This window comes from Magallana gigas, chromosome 3 (assembly GCF_963853765.1).
Source record: "Magallana gigas chromosome 3, xbMagGiga1.1, whole genome shotgun sequence".
Lineage (NCBI taxonomy): Eukaryota > Metazoa > Mollusca > Bivalvia > Ostreida > Ostreidae > Magallana > Magallana gigas.
Genome location: NC_088855.1, coordinates 30,255,747 through 30,272,111, shown reverse-complemented (window position 1 = coordinate 30,272,111; position 16,365 = coordinate 30,255,747). Strand labels below are relative to the sequence as shown.

Here is a 16,365-nt window from a genome sequence, read left to right as displayed (position 1 = left end):
CAATGCATTAAAACTTAAGTAAGTTATTTATAATACAAAGTGATGATAGAAGGTGGAGAAATAGGCCAATAGGCATACATGTATGGCAAGCCATTTGAAACATTGAGATCATAAAATTGACTAGCTCCTAACATTGACTAGAACATATTATGCATCAATCCAAAAGAAACATTTGTGTAAAAATTCAATTCAAATTCCACTTTACAAATTGGAGGTTCCCAATGAGGCAAGCTGCGCATGTTAAAATAATGCTATCTACAAATTAAACGTAAATTCGTTTGCATAAAACCATTTATAATTGTAAATTGTATCTATCACATTGTCATTTTAAAACGTGGGGTTTTTCATTTTCACTTAAAGTCTGAATTTTCTCAGAGTCCTCTTGTTCAATGCCTTCTTCTTCTTTATTATTTGCAAGAGGATCTCCTGATGAAAAAACAATCATGTATTAATACAGGTACAGTTTCCAAAGATTAAATGACATATTTAGTCATGTTCTAATCAGTTTTTATCTGTTCAACCGCTCATGATAACCGCATTCTTTGAACATATATTACATTACGCCTACATCATTTATTGACTAACGAGTCGGTCGAGTATGGCAAACGAACCATTTCATATACATGTATGGAAGAATTTTCCTTTCGGCTTTAAAATGTACATGTTAACAATAACTATTCTCTTTTTCTCTCACTTTTTAAAGATAAAGATTCTCAGAGAGAGAGAGAGAGAGAGAGAGAGAGAGAGAGAGAGAGATCTGTTTTCTTTCGTGCAGCATGTGGTCGACAAAAAAAGAAATGCACAGAATATGGGCATGCCTCAGAACACACCAACTCCATACCACTTAAACCAAAAAACCACCTAAGAAAGTATTCCATTGTTTCAGTAAATATCTATTTCAGAGATTTTACTTAACTTACCAATAAATACTTGTTCTCCATTGTGAGTAATCCGTATTTCCCCGGGAAGATGAAAATTGTCCATGGCAGATTTGTCTGCAGATACAGAAGACCATACTTTAGCCATTTGGATGTATGGTCAGAATTATTTCGAAGTTGGTTTTCTGTGGACAAGATACAATGTGTGTTGTTTCTGTCTTCTTCTTTTTTTAACAATAAACGCTAGTCGGACCCTGTCTGTAGGTAACTACGTAGTAGCTTTTAATGGCGGCAATTCCAGGAATGTTACCTTAGTCCGATCGGAATGTAGAAGGGCGGAGTTAAGAAATTGCTGGTCGTGAAGTGAGAAAGAGAAGGTTATATCGGCTATTTTACGTGCTCGTCAACAACACAAGTTAAATTTGTCCGCCATTTTTACTGACCTTGATCAGTTTTATTTTAGGACAGCCAATGAGAATTCAGGGGCGAATCTTAGACTGACTATAGGAATTTTCCCATTTTTAACATAAACAACGCGGCGAATATGAATATCTCATTCCATACTCGTTTCTTAAATGATGTTTAAGAGATAGAATAAGGTAAGATCACTTATTTACGCTGACATTCACGTTATCAATGCCATCTCATGCGTAAATCCCATAAAATCACGCGACAAATGTCATTGCTGCTGAAGAAGACAACTGGTAAACATGGTGTGTTTTATGTGGTTTTGATTAATATCCGGTTATGTTGTTCTACCTGAATTTAAAAAATTCGTTGCATTTAAAAAAAAGTCTTACATAAAGTTAGCCGGATGAAAAAAATCCTTCTTGCACCATTACGGAGATCCTATTGATGTTGTAGCCCTTTCCAGTTACATCAGATATTAAAAAAATCTGAGAGGACTACATTATTGCAGCTAATGTTAGTCCTATTTTGATGTAACTATGAATGAAGATTGTTAAAAGTGCCTTGGCCATCGACAACAGTGTAATATCTACATATAGGAATGAGGTAACTGACCAAAGGAAATTTCTTTGAGTCCGAGAATACGGGCGTTAAACATTGAGTTGAGAAATGCTGATTTATGAATTTAAATGCAATGAATCGGAACGACAACACAGGGGTAGCTTTGTAGATTAAAGGCTTACAAATTCGTCCTGAGATAAGATGCTTCACGTCGAGTAACCATGAGGTAAAGTTATATCTAAGTAAAACACTATATATACCAACGTGTATATTAGCAAAATTAAAACCTTTGTTTAAGTACGGAAAAATTCCTCATACCTTGATTGGAATATTAATATTTGTACTTAAAAGCAATCGTACAATTTTTCCGTTGTACATTTTTAGCCCGGGGTATAAATCATTAAATTTCTTGAAGACTTACATCCCAAAAGACCGTACTATGTGATGTTTTTATAACAAGTTTTATAAAAGGGGTTTGTCATGGTCGCCTTTGTCATAAATTGGAGGTGTTTTCCAAGCTCTGCTAGAAAGGATCGAAATGTTGCGAATGGGTTCTTTGAGGATTGTCAGGCAATCTCAACTTCTCTGGCATCTCCGGCAGTAAAAAGAATCCCATAACTTAAATTTGTAAATTTGTTTTTAAATTGATACAATCTTATAACCTCTGCCATTGCCGGTCCCAAGCCCGGATGAGAAAGGAGGGAGAATTTTTTTGTCCTTCTCGACAGCAACTATTTCCCTCGGCATCGCCTCGTGAAATAGTTGCTGTCTTGGGGGGACAATAAACTTTCTTTCGTCCTCATAGCCAGTAATTAGGTATATACTATCGACCAATTTCACAAGGCCATGAATTAGGCTGCGGTTGAATTCATAGGATACAGAACATTCACAAGATCAGAATGGTTAACCAAAGACGAGTACATCATCATTCAAGAGAGGAAGCATCTAAAGAAAATCCTCCATAGACTTAGATCCGACGTCACCTAGATAGAAAGAAAAGACAGCTGCCTTGTACAGCGAAAAAAGATAAGGAAGTTAATAAATCAGCAAGGAGATTTAAGCGTTGTTACACGGACATAGTTGCCGAGAAAGCACAAAAAGCCGCTGAAATTAAAGACATGAAAACCGTTTACTAGATCACAAAGAAACTAAGAGGTGGCCACGGTCCCAACCAATACCTTCTGTAAAAGCAGAAGAGTGTTCAGCAATTACAGGGGAAACGAGAAAATTTGAGAGATAGCGAGAACACGTTGAAAAGATTATGAATCGACGAGATCCACCAATACCCCCCTACATTGATGAGGCAGAAATAGACCTTGAAATAAAACTGGGCCCCATCACGCTAAATGAGGTGTAAAAATGCATCTTATAAACTGAAAAATGATAAAGCCCCAGGGGAGGATATTGTTTGCCCCGAATTCAGAAAGGAGAAAACATGGGTTGACCATGCATATATTTGTACTAAGATACTGAAGCAGTCATGCAAGGTTTTAAAATTCGCCCGTAGACTACCCATTAAAGTACGTACTACCAGTTGTGACTAAGACTTAAGGCTTGATAATTGACTTTTGATTAAGTACTTGGGTAGGGGTGTTATTCTTTTTACTCATTTAAATATGTTGTTATCATACTGCATTCCATGCGATTCATATTTACATTTACATATTATATACTGGTCAGTTCATCTCCTATTATCAATTTTAATATATGATTGCACCGGTACCGGTATATATGCCCCCCCCCCCAAAAAAAAAAATAAAAAAAAAAGATGTGGGAGTGGACTTCAACATTTAAATTAATTATAAAATGTGGTATTGAAAATGATGCTAGACTGATTCAGAATATATTTTCCCTGTCCCATAACACTCAAATAAAGTTGACCTCTAATACATCGCTAGAAAACAATAAACTATTTGCTTTTGAGCGAGTAATTTTCTATTCTCTTAAATATTAGCTCCACTGAAGTATTTGTAAAATACCTGCTTTGATTGTATCTAATTCTAATAAGAAATCTTTGCACATGTGTTCTGTTAACACCACCTACTATTTATATGCGTGTAAAAATGTAAAATTTGATTAGAAGGACTTCGACCTTACGGTCTTATCATATTTATTTTGTAATCTGAAAGGACAAATAGTGATATATATGTGTACATTTTATATATATAAAACAGAAACTTTATTAAAACGTTATTGTTTATCTTTTAAAAGAACATTTGTATGTACTAATTCAGTTTATTTTGCTCGACTGAAAAATGAGAAACGTATATACAATGTGTTCTAGTAAATATATAATAGGGACAAATCGTCAGAGGTACACGTACAAAATACAGAGAAAAAGGGGGAAGCGGAAAAAGGGCACAAAATGGAAGTTCTATATATGCATATAACATTTTGATGTAAAGATCAGATCTGGAAAACAACTAAGGCAAACACAGACAGCGTTGAAAATATTTTAAATGATATTCTTTTATGTACATAGTTTCCCGAAAGATTTGTTATTAGGGTTTAACATGGCTTCAAAACCTTAAAAACAATAATTTGTCTTTTACAACACCTAATGTGTGTTGTTTTATATTATTGAGTGAAATTTGAACCAAACATATTATCTGCATTTAAAAAAAATGCCAAGGCTTTTAAGGGCGTTTCCAAATCGATATTAGCTGTATACTATGCGTAAGGAAATGAATGTACCTGTTATAAGTCACCTGATTATATTACATCAGCATTACAAGTAGAATCTATATTTAGCAGGTATTGTTATATTGAAGTGTTGACCCCCTACAAAGCGACCTGGATATGATTACTTAAATATTGGTTTCAGAAGTCATTAGGCAAGATCCTTTAAAGCAAATTAAAAAATGAATCTATATTTTGTGTCTGCTGGCTTTATAGTTTAATTTTCTTTTCTTCACATTGACCATGCAATGCATAAGGTAGGGAATTTTTAAACATGACCTGAACCAAAATAACAAGGCTATGTATGGGCTTCATATCATGCGTGGATACCGATGACAAAGCAGTAATTATATGATAGCCACTATACACACGTTTTTTTTTTTACGAGGGCCCAAATTTTCCCTTGCATTGATGGAATATTATTTGCGAATAAAGTTATTGTAACTAATTAGGCATGAAAATACTCTGAAAATAATAATTCCTTTATACAATTTTGTTAATCATTTCTACAATGTACGTTCAATAATTTATTTTTCATGTTCTATATAACGACAGTAAGTGATAACGAAGACAAAATATGTTCCTGGTAAGAAAGCTATATATACACCAGGTATTTATAAATATCAAAATCTTGGCACATGTTCATGTAAAAGTCCATGTTTGCAAACAGTCAATGGCGTAACATGAATAGGTTCGTCCCCTCTAGGAATTCTACGAAAATCAATTTGTAATTTACTCATCAATTGTGTAATTATGTATCATAATCGATCGTGTACTTATTTTTCTTTTCGCTATGAATAAACCATTGATATGTAACTAATACTACTCTGGTTGGCGCGAAGGAGCATGTGATGTTTGCAAACATGCTAGTGATATAAACTTAGAATCATAATTATTTTTTCCATGTTCTTCCTTATTACCCATAACATATGAACAATACTTCCTGATTTTGAATGAATCGAACAAGAAAAACAATCGATTAAATCAAATATGGCACCGTTCACCGAGGTATTCAAATGATGATAATTTATTTTTGTGTCTTAATACTGGAATGCGTTTTACAAGAGAACTTAACGACAAAGTCGTAAATATTTTCAGTTTCATGGATTCATCTTTATTTGACAAAATTTATATAAAACCATTTATTTATAACTATTTTGACTTCCATAATCAAATTCTACAGTCACTAGACTAAAACATTGATTAGTTCGTAATTAATTGAAATTCATTTATTTGGTCATAAGTCGTAAGTTCTTTTTTAAAACGCAGCCCTCATATCATCAAAACCGCTTCGGTTGATTTTTCCGATAACGTCATCATCAATTCCGTCAGCTATGTTAAGCATAAACAATATACGCCGCCGGTGAGAAAACTTTATGATTGGTCAACTCCTTTTTAATAGGCGGAGTTATCTGTACACGCTTTTACAATGCCAGAGCTGACTGATATCTCAGAACATTTCATCCCCCCCCCCCCAATATCGACTATCCTCTCTGTAAAACTATTCCTCAGTGCATGTGCTCATTTTTTTTAATGACAAATGTACATTGTTGAGAATCAAAATTTGCTCAAATGATTTCTAACAATCTTAATTTCTGTGTTTTAAAATAAAAAAGTTTTGTAACTTTTTTTTATTTTTCTCTATCACCCATGCCCACATGATATACCTTTCCCAACCATATTTGTTCTACAAAGAAATTTGCGTATAAAACCTTCTTGTTTTACTTATTGTGTACATGCCATGTCAGGGCTATTTATACGGGGAAGAAAGAAAAATGCGTTTCTCATTGAATGAATGCTGTTTAATATAAAAGCATATATGAAACAATTTACATGTACAATACTAGTGACGATTTCCTTACTCTATTTATTGTTATTAAAACAAATACAAGTGCATGTAATGGTAGCGAATGATAGTTCACGTAAGAATCAGTTTTACAAATGTACATGTACGCTAATACGCAACGTATACACGTACATACATGTAAGGTCAACTTGACGTTCTCGTCTTTGAACAGCGGTCATTTTACTGGTGTTCAAGCTTGCTTTTTTGAGCACATTTTCATTTCCTTTATACTTTTTATTGTCTCGAGCAGTAAGGTCACTTTTAAGCGTACTTTCGTCCCTACATTCACTGCTCACCCAAATGGCGGCGATAAATATATAAGGAAGTATCCACAAGCTTCCAATCAATCCATAGGCGAAATCTTGTTTGTACTAGTCAATGGATGTCTTGCATAGCAACTTCTGTGCATGCATAAGCGGATATTTGACATCGCAAGGTAACCTTGGGCTTGGTTCCATTCTTTGGATGTCCTTGAATTTCGAATCGGCGTTTGCCTTTTCCAGAAGATCAGTCCAGAGGATGTTGCTCGAATCAAAGGTCACTCTTACTGAACTCCTGGATTTGCTCACTGTCTTCTTGGTCAATGTCTTCGTCAATATTTACCTCAGGACCTGTTAATGAAACAGTATTGATGTTTGGAGCACTGCACATGATTTGTACATGTGTCATATACACTTGATTCTGCGTTTACTAAGTTTTTTTTACATGTATACTTTGGGGTAAACTTTATTCGGAGACAAGTGTCATTATTATAAAAATAGTGCCTGTTTAAGAGGAAAACTGTCGAAATTGACACCCCGAGAAAACCATTGTCAACCGATGCAAAGCGGAGGATGACAATGGTTTTCGAGGGGTGTCAATTTCAACAGTTACCCTCTCAAACAAGCACTATTCATTTTATTATACTGAATGTCTTATTTTTAAAGAAAATTTCATTGCTTTTATATAAGGAATAAGGAATCATTCTTTGAGTATTATGAGGTGATAATTTTGGTCGGGGCGTGATCAAATCCAATAAAGCCCGAAGGGCTTTATGATAGATTTGATCACGCCCCGACCGAAATTATCACCTCATAATATTCAAAGAATGATTCCTTATTACTTATATTTATGTAATTTTAAGCCATCGTACGATTAAATATTTTTAAATATAAATAAGCAAACCCCGCTGGCGCCTCAATTTGGCGTCATTTGTATTATGGGTTATATAGTACAAAATCGATACGTAGTGTTATCACAGGCAAAGACACTGGAAAATGTAAATATATAGCAATGAAGTGAATTCTACGGCGAACCGTACGCGCATAATTTATGCGCATGTAACAATTCGTTGTGTTACCCGTTGCCAAGTGTGTTGCTAACGCTGAGGGTAATAGAACGGATTACCAACTGCGTCTAAACCAATCAAATTTCAGTGTTTAACATGAAAGTATAATAAAAATATATATTCACATCTACCTAGTATGATTCCCTCTATTGATTGTACATTCATAGCTCTGTAGAAACTGACAGGACTGAAGTTTACACGCCCCTTTTATCGATTGGTTGAAACCTTTAGCAATCTAAGAAAATCCACGAACTGCACGAAATAATCATGCTGATATCAGACTCAAATTCTCATACTAAGGAGCCGATTTGGCTGTTTCTTTTATCCATTGCGCTGCTGTACATTAATTATAATTTGGTTAATTTTCCTTTCTTTTTACGACAAATTTATTAGTCTGTTAAAAGATGCGGGTTATGAAAGTAGCGTTCAATGCAGGAAAAATTACATTATCCGCTAACGCGGGTTATTTTTTTTCTTTAATGTCGTCAACCTCATATCCCGCATGAATCACCAAAGAAAGCATTATATTGTTAAAATATACACGTACAGTCATGTACTTTTGGGTAAACTATTTAGTTGGAATGCTGTTACGTGTCATTAAACTTTTATCAAAAGAATATATAAATACTGTTGAAACAAAGTCATTATTTATTTTTTTTTTTTTACAATAGTTACAATTCAGTCCAGGTCTACTACATACTATGAATAATATAAATATTTATACGATACATGTGTATAATGTTTTAACACCACAGGTATTGTTTTTACTTACAGACAGAAACTTGTTTTCCATAGTGACGGACCCTTATTTTTCCTGGTGCATGGAAAGTGTCCATAGCAGATTTGTCAGCTGATACAGGAGGCAACGCTCTAGCCATTTCGGATGTTTTAGTCCGAATTATTATTTCTTTTTGTAGTTCTCTGTTAAACAGTCTCGATGTCGTTTTCTTAGTTGATCGGTTTTATAATGACAATAATGCGTTATCGTTTACATATATATATAAACCAGTGGAAATAAAATATTGATCGCTTGTATATGGGGTTTCCCGATTGGTTGTAGTTTCAATTTAGATATATCGACGGCACCTTTATTATGATCTAATGCTGATGAACACAACTGTTTCTAGGTATTATTAGTAGACCATTTTCATCGTATACAACCCATAACGCGGCGGAGTCGACAAAAAGTATGAGGGAGTTGATTTCAACGTATTGGGGAGGGATTTAGCTCACGCCTTTTGTAGGTGTATATAACAAGTATTTCCAAAAATATATACTCCAGGCAAAATAGCGATAGTCAAACTTTGTGAGGGTCAATGGTCCGAGTGCGCTATGCGTCTAGTAGTCTGAAACACTTCGATACCATTTGGCAGATTTCAAATTCACGGTAATCGGGTGATCAAAATACGCATAATTTGTAAAATATACGATTTGCTTTGTGTTACAGACAGTTGAAACAGTCGAACAAATAATCAACCTTGTAAGTGCAGTAATCAAATCTTAACAAAACTTCCGAAAAATAAATAATCGGGGGCATTTTTTTGCTAATATATAACGGGCCGATTTCCTTACATGTACTTCTCAAAACGTTCAAGGCTTTTAATCTGGCGTTTAACTATTGATATGATCTGTATGTTATGCATATGGATATAGTCATAATTTACTTTAAAGGGCCTAGTAAAAAGTGACCCGATTATTACATCAGCATTACTAATCGAATCTATATTTAGCAGGGGTGTGGCCCCTAGAACGCGGCCTTGATATGATTACCTATTGATTGTTGGCAAAGATCCATATATGCATTTAGTAATAATATTTTGGTTTCCAGAATTAAAAATAGTATTTGCAAAGATTTCTATTCTTGCCTAAATATGCTTCGTTGTTGTTCCGAACAATGGGAGTTCGAATGACTCTCCTGTTCTTCTAAGGGTAATGCTGAATAAAAATATTTAGAAATAATTATTCCTTTTTCAATACTTTCTACGTTAAATATTTTATATTCATAAACAATATCCCATTTGGACATGTCTGTGTTCTAAATAACGACAGTTGTTTAAAAATAAGCGATGACAAAATCAAAATATGTTCCTGGTTTGACTGTTCGTGTATACCAGTATACCTGATTTATATATATATATATATATATATATATATATATATATATATATATATATGTATATATATATATATATATATATATATATATATATATATATATATATATATATATATATATGTGTGTGTGTGTGTGTGTGTGTGTGTGTGTGATCAGATTTTGTTTTGTCTTAAATAAGTAGCCAAAAAAGCAAACATAGATTGAGCATTTTAACGAGATAATTGACTTAAAAACAATCTCATTAAAATAAGATGTTAGATCTGCTCGCTCACACACGTTTGCATAGCGAGTAAGTGAGCGGATCCAACATCTAATTTAATAATTAAAGGAACGCTTATCCCGAGTGACGTATGGTCTATATTTATACGTAGACAAAACTTATATTCAAAGTTCGACAAATGGTGTTGATTTCCAGTGGAGAATGATTGATCATGAATGGCAGTGACTAAAGAAAATAGAAATGTCTGTGTCATATTGCTGTTAACACAATTAACACAAAGTTCACGTAAATGTTAAATAAAATGGTTCTCATGATGTGATAACAAACATTATTATACTTTCATGTTAAATACTGAAATCTGACTGGTTTAGACGCAGTTGATAATCCGTTTTATTACCCTTAGCAACGGGTAACACAACGAATTGTTACATGCGCGTAAATTGTGCGCGTACGGTTCGCCGTAGAATTCACGTCATTTCTATATAAAAGCAATATAAAAATTCTCTAAAATTAAGACATTCAGTATAATAAAATAAATAGTGCCTGTTTGGGAGGATAACAGTTGAAATTGACACCCCTAAAAAACCATTGTCAACCTCCGCTTCGCGTCGGTTGACAATGGTTTCCTCGGGGTGTCAATTTCAACTGTTTCCCTCCCAAACAGGCACTATTTATATATTACGACACTCAACATTTTAGTGGAGTTTTTTCTATTTCTGTTCTATGAAACAATATCACTTTGGCTTCCTACAATTATATAGTTTTGTGTTTCGATGAACCTGATATTGTAACCTTCAGCAGTATTTGTTCATATACTATATGTTCATTTATTTAGAAAAAAATGTTGTTACACAGAATCATCTCAAATAGCATTGAAGATACCAAAACACAAAGCTTCCGTTTTTGTTTCAAAGACCCTTTACTATCTTATGTATTTCTTCAGACCTTCTGCATTGCCGATGTCCATTGCCCATGCCATGTTGTGATTTGATTGTGAAATAAATACCTTTGGCATACGCTTAACTGTGGCTATTGAGTTATTATGTAATTTCAGATATTACATCTTTGAAAATTTACAAATTTGAAAATTAATATTCTTTTTTAATAAATGTCCTTTAAAATTTAGATTGTTTAAAAGTAAATTTGTACAAATCTTTATTCTCAACAATCTAAGTGTTTGTAAAGGACACATGTAAGAATTAAAAAAAGTATTGTTACTTTTATTTATTCATTCATTTTTCGTTTTTTTTCCCTTTATCACCCATGTACACTAATTCACCTTTCCTAACCATATTTGTTCTACAGAGTAATTTGCGTAAACGTCCATGTTCTCATTACATGAATTGTGTATGTGTTGTCACAAGAAATAAACTATAAACAATTAACCTGAATTTTTCGTTGTATGAAATGCTGTTAATGTTGTCTGATGAAAAAGCACAAACTGAAAAAAATGCTAAGCATGATTTCATTACTTTAATGTTATTGAAACAAATACAAATGCATTTAATGGAAGTTCATGACAGTTCATGTAACAATCAGTTCCCAAATTTATGCTAAAACGCAACGTACACATGCAATGTCATCTTGAAGTGCTCGTCTTTGAACGGCGTTCATTTTTCTGGTCTTCATGTTTGCTCTTTCTAGCGCTAATAGTCCTTTCATACTTTTTATTGTCTTATAAATAGTAACTTCATTTTAAGCGTATTTTTCATTCACTTCTCACTCATATAGCGATGAGTCTAGTCGCCAGTTTCATGGGTGAAAACCTGTTTTCACTTGCATGGCAACCTCTGTGCATAAGCAGAAATTATAACATTTTTATTTGGCATCGTAAGGTTGACTTGTTTTTTGTTCTTCGGATGTCCTTAAATTTTGAATAGGCGTTTGGCTTTCCTAGGAGAAGAGTCAGTAAGAGTCCGCTCGAATCAATTGTCATTTTCACTGAACATTTGGATTTGCTCACTGTCTTCTTGGTCACTGTCTTCATCAACATTTACCTCATGATCTGTTAATGAAACAGTTTTGAAGTTAAATCCAGTACAAATGCAGTGTGGCAAGGACGCTTGTTTCAACGCATAAAATAATACATGTATATATTATATATACAAGTACTATAGGGTGTAACAAACAAGTTAATGTGCAGTGAATAGATATTTTACGTGTTTCTCGGAATGCTTTGGTATTTTTGCATCATGAATTTAGATTGAATTTGAATTGCTACTAGCAAATTATCTATCCGCCTTATTTCAAAAGAAAATATACTGTTTAAACAACGATATTTTTTTTGGGGGGGGGGGGGGGCTTACTATATATGAATTTAGTACATACAGCTTTTATATACTATACCATGACATTCAGACCTTGATTTAATATTGGTTCGATACGATACAAAGGACATTTTTATACTTACAGACAGAAACTTGTTTTCCATAGTGAGGGACCCTTATTTTCCCGGGAACATGGAAAGTGTCCATAGCAGATTTGTCAGCAGACACAGGAGGCAATGATTTAGCCATTTCGGATGTATTGGTCCATTTGATTATTTCATTTGTAGTTGGTTTTCTGTTCAACGTCTCGATGTTGTATCTCTGACAAGGTTGGCAAAATGGCAAGACTTAGTGTAAAATATTCATTGATAATAAATATATGTGCATGCTTTTAGGGGTTTCCCAATTGTAGTTTCAATTTATAGCATATATCGACAGAACTTATATTCAGTTTAGAATTCAATTCTAATGATCACAACTGTTTTTCTAAGTATTATTACGCACATGTTCATTAATAATTTTGTTTTGATAGTTATTGTCATAATAAAGAATTTGAAGAAAAGACAATGAAAAAAAGAATATGATAATTATTCTTGAACATGATTTTTACCATACTCTTCCTTATTACTGTACTTCCTGATTTAAATGTGTGAATATGAAGAATCGAACAAAAAAAATCGATAAAATCATATTTTGTACCATCTCCGAGGTTCACAAATGATGATAAATATTTTGTGTCCTCATACTGTTATTTACCATTGCATGAATTTTATTAATAAGTTATAAATCAGGATGACCAGCAATTGCACGCATTACTTCAACTTATCGGATTTTGTTTCTTAAAAAGTAAGAGCAAAAAAACCCACAAAACAATAGATGGACCATTATAACGGAACCATGGAATGGAAAGGAACGCTTGTCTCGAGTGACGTATGTTCTAAGTACGTTGGTAAAACTTAAGATTAGACAAATGTTGATTTCTAGTAGAGAGTAAGTGACTAAAGAAAATAGCAAAGCCTACGTCATTATTTTGTTGACACTAACAACATGTGATAACAAACATTACGACACTTAGCATGTTAGCTATCGTTTGTATCTCTTCCCAATGAAACAATATCAATACGGCTTCTTACACGTATTTGATTTTATGTTTCGATGAACCTAGTTGTCTTTTTTGCCACTGTACAATCGATGTAATTTGTTTAAAAATTTTCAAAAACAGGCATTATAAAAGTAATTAAAAAATATTTTGTGTAATTCGTGAAACTGCTCAAATAGCATTGAAGATAACAAAACAAAAAGATTTTGAAAAAAATTGTTTTAAAAACCTTTTACTATCTGACGTATTTCTTGCGATGAACATTGTCCAATGCCCTGTAGTGGTTTGATCGCTGATATCGTTAAAATTAGCTGAACTGTGAGTTATTTGTTTTCTATTCATTTTTGTTTTCAATTTTTTCATTATCACCTGTGTATACCTGACTTCACTGTTTCTAATCATATTTGTTCTTAAGTAATTTGTATAAACTTTCTTGTAATCCTGATTATTGTGTAATGTCACAACAAATAAACCTGCATTTTTCGTTGTAGGAATGATACTTACCAGGTAATATAAAGGCACAAATTGAAAAAAAAATGCTAATCATGATTTCATTACTTTAATGTTATTGAAACAAATACAAATGCATGTAATGGAAGTGTGTGACTGTTCACGTAACAATCAGTTTACAAATGAACGCTAATACGTAACGTACACATGCAATGTCAACTTGACGTTCTTGTCTTTAAACAGCGTTCATTTTACTGGTCTTCATGCTTGCTTTTCTAAACGCATTTTAGTCCTTTCACACTTTTAAATGTCTTATGCAGTACGGACACTTTTTAAAGCTGTTCACTCAAATGGCGATAAATAAGGAAGTCCCTTTAATCTTTCATCAATCCATAGCCGAAACTCTGCAGTTTGCATGTGCATAGCAACTTATGAGCAGTGACGGAAGTTATGAGGAATTTAGACTTGTTAGAATCTGTTCTTCGGATGCCCTTGAATTATGAATCGGCGTTTGTCTTTCCTAAGAGATGAGTCCCGTAAGAGGTCGCTCGAATCAACTGTCCTTCTCACTGAACACTTGGATTTGCTCACTGTCTTCTTGGTCACTGTCTTCATCAACATTTACCTCAGGATCTATTAATGAAACAGTTTTAATGTTTAACACAGTGTACACTTTATGTGTCAAAGACACATGTTTCAGCGCATAAAATATTATACTAATAATGGTTAAGTTTTATCGCAAAAACAATTTTTATTGATATATACATGTACTAATGGGTATATTAAACCTATCGTATTACAGAAACACTTCCATATGCTGTATATACACGTTTTACATATTTCTCGGAAATGAATTTGTAATTTTCACATTTTGCATTTTGAATTTGGACAAGCAATTTACCTATCCGCCTTATTTTAAAAGAAAATATGAATATTGTAAAAATAACGCCATTTTTCTTGGGAAAAGACCTTACTTATATCTGAATTTAGTACATGCAGCTTTTTTATTTACTATACCATAACTTTCAGACCTTGATTAAATTTTGGTATGATATGATGTTATGACATTATTTTACTTACGGACAGAAACTTGTTTTCCATAGTGAGGGACCCGTATTTTTCCGGGAACATAGAAAGTGTCCATGGCAGATTTGTCAGTTGATACTGGAGGCAATGATTTAGCCATTTTGGATGTATTGGTCTGAATAATTATTTCTATTTGTGGTTAGTTTTCTGTTTAACAGTCACATTGTTGTTCCTCTGTCTGTCGGCTTACAAATGACAACAAGTGCGATATCGTCTACATATATGTACCAGTGCAAATATTGACGACGTCTCTGTTTATAGGGGTTTCCTGGTTGTAGTTTAAATTTAGAGCAGATACTAGTATATCGACAGCACAGTTTATGATCTTATCCTTATGCCACAGCTGTTTCAAAAAAGTATTACGTAGAGGATCATTAAGACTTTCATATAGACACCAAAAAGAGGGTCTGAAGGAAAATATATTGAAAAAATATTATAATTAATCTTTAGCAAACATGTTACATGTGTAATAACTTGGGTTGAAATAATTGAAATTAAGTGGAGCTGTTTTAAAGAAAGATGATCAGAAAAAAACCCAATACAAAACATTGTACTTTTTATAAAAACAATTAAGTACTACATATATGTAGTATTATTTTAGGATTCATTTGGTTCGTATTAACCTAAATTATACGGCATAATCTAAAACCTGGCTTAGCCTCAAAATTAGCTAAGCCTCACTTTTGGCCTCAAATTTGGCTTGGCCCAAAATTTGGCCTTGCCTCAAATTTTGACCTGGTGTTGCAACCACTATTGAAATAAATTATTTCAATAGTGGTTAAGGATGCGTTTTCTTTCAACCACTATTGAAATAAAGTATTTCATTAGTGGCTTTGATGCATTTCAGTTTTATATCTATTATTCCGTCTTTGTGTAACACCCTCCTTTCTGGAAGGAGAATTTCTTAATATAAGAAGTATGTCTCATGAGATGATGAATTCCTTTTAAATAATGATATTCTTTAATTTACCTCTGTATGGTCATGTTTTCCATACCACCCGAGTACCTGTTGTCTGGAACCGAAAGTGTAATAATAGGCTTTAAGATGACATGCATACCTACCACTATTGAAATATTTTATTTATCCTTAACCACTATTGAAATAAATTATTTCAATATCAAAGTGATTCGCTTTAAAAATAAGAGCCCCCCCCCCCTTTAAAAGTAAAACATCATTTAAAGAGACTGACTTGGTGGAAGGATTGATCAATATCTCAAACAATTGTAAACTTGTACATAACATCAAACTTCTATCACTGTGCAATGCACTTCAATTTGCTTACATTACCTGTCAACACCGATTAAGCCCCCCCCCCCCCTCCAGCAGAAATTCGATACCACCCTTTTGTCACTTACTTATCTATTACATTAGGATCAGGTGTAATGCATGCTTTGCCGTTTGTTATTTCACACAGTCATACTTAATTT

The 16,365-nt window shown here is 33.4% G+C and overlaps 3 long non-coding RNA genes across 3 annotated transcripts; all 3 read right to left on the bottom strand.

Annotated features, from left to right (window-relative positions):
• Nucleotides 1-6,306: 6,306 nt before the first annotated feature.
• Nucleotides 6,307-8,692, bottom strand: LOC117692519 (uncharacterized). Its single transcript, XR_004603847.2, has 2 exons — nucleotides 8,472-8,692; nucleotides 6,307-6,983 (listed from the first exon to the last, which is right to left on the bottom strand). It is a non-coding gene; the product is annotated as an uncharacterized lncRNA (long non-coding RNA).
• A 2,797-nt stretch (nucleotides 8,693-11,489) lies between these two features.
• LOC117692518 (uncharacterized) lies at nucleotides 11,490-13,891 on the bottom strand. Its single transcript, XR_004603846.2, has 2 exons — nucleotides 12,446-13,891; nucleotides 11,490-12,040 (listed from the first exon to the last, which is right to left on the bottom strand). It is a non-coding gene; the product is annotated as an uncharacterized lncRNA (long non-coding RNA).
• Nucleotides 13,892-13,946: 55 nt separating this feature from the next.
• LOC117692517 (uncharacterized) lies at nucleotides 13,947-15,446 on the bottom strand. Its single transcript, XR_004603845.2, has 2 exons — nucleotides 14,932-15,446; nucleotides 13,947-14,484 (listed from the first exon to the last, which is right to left on the bottom strand). It is a non-coding gene; the product is annotated as an uncharacterized lncRNA (long non-coding RNA).
• Nucleotides 15,447-16,365: the final 919 nt, after the last annotated feature.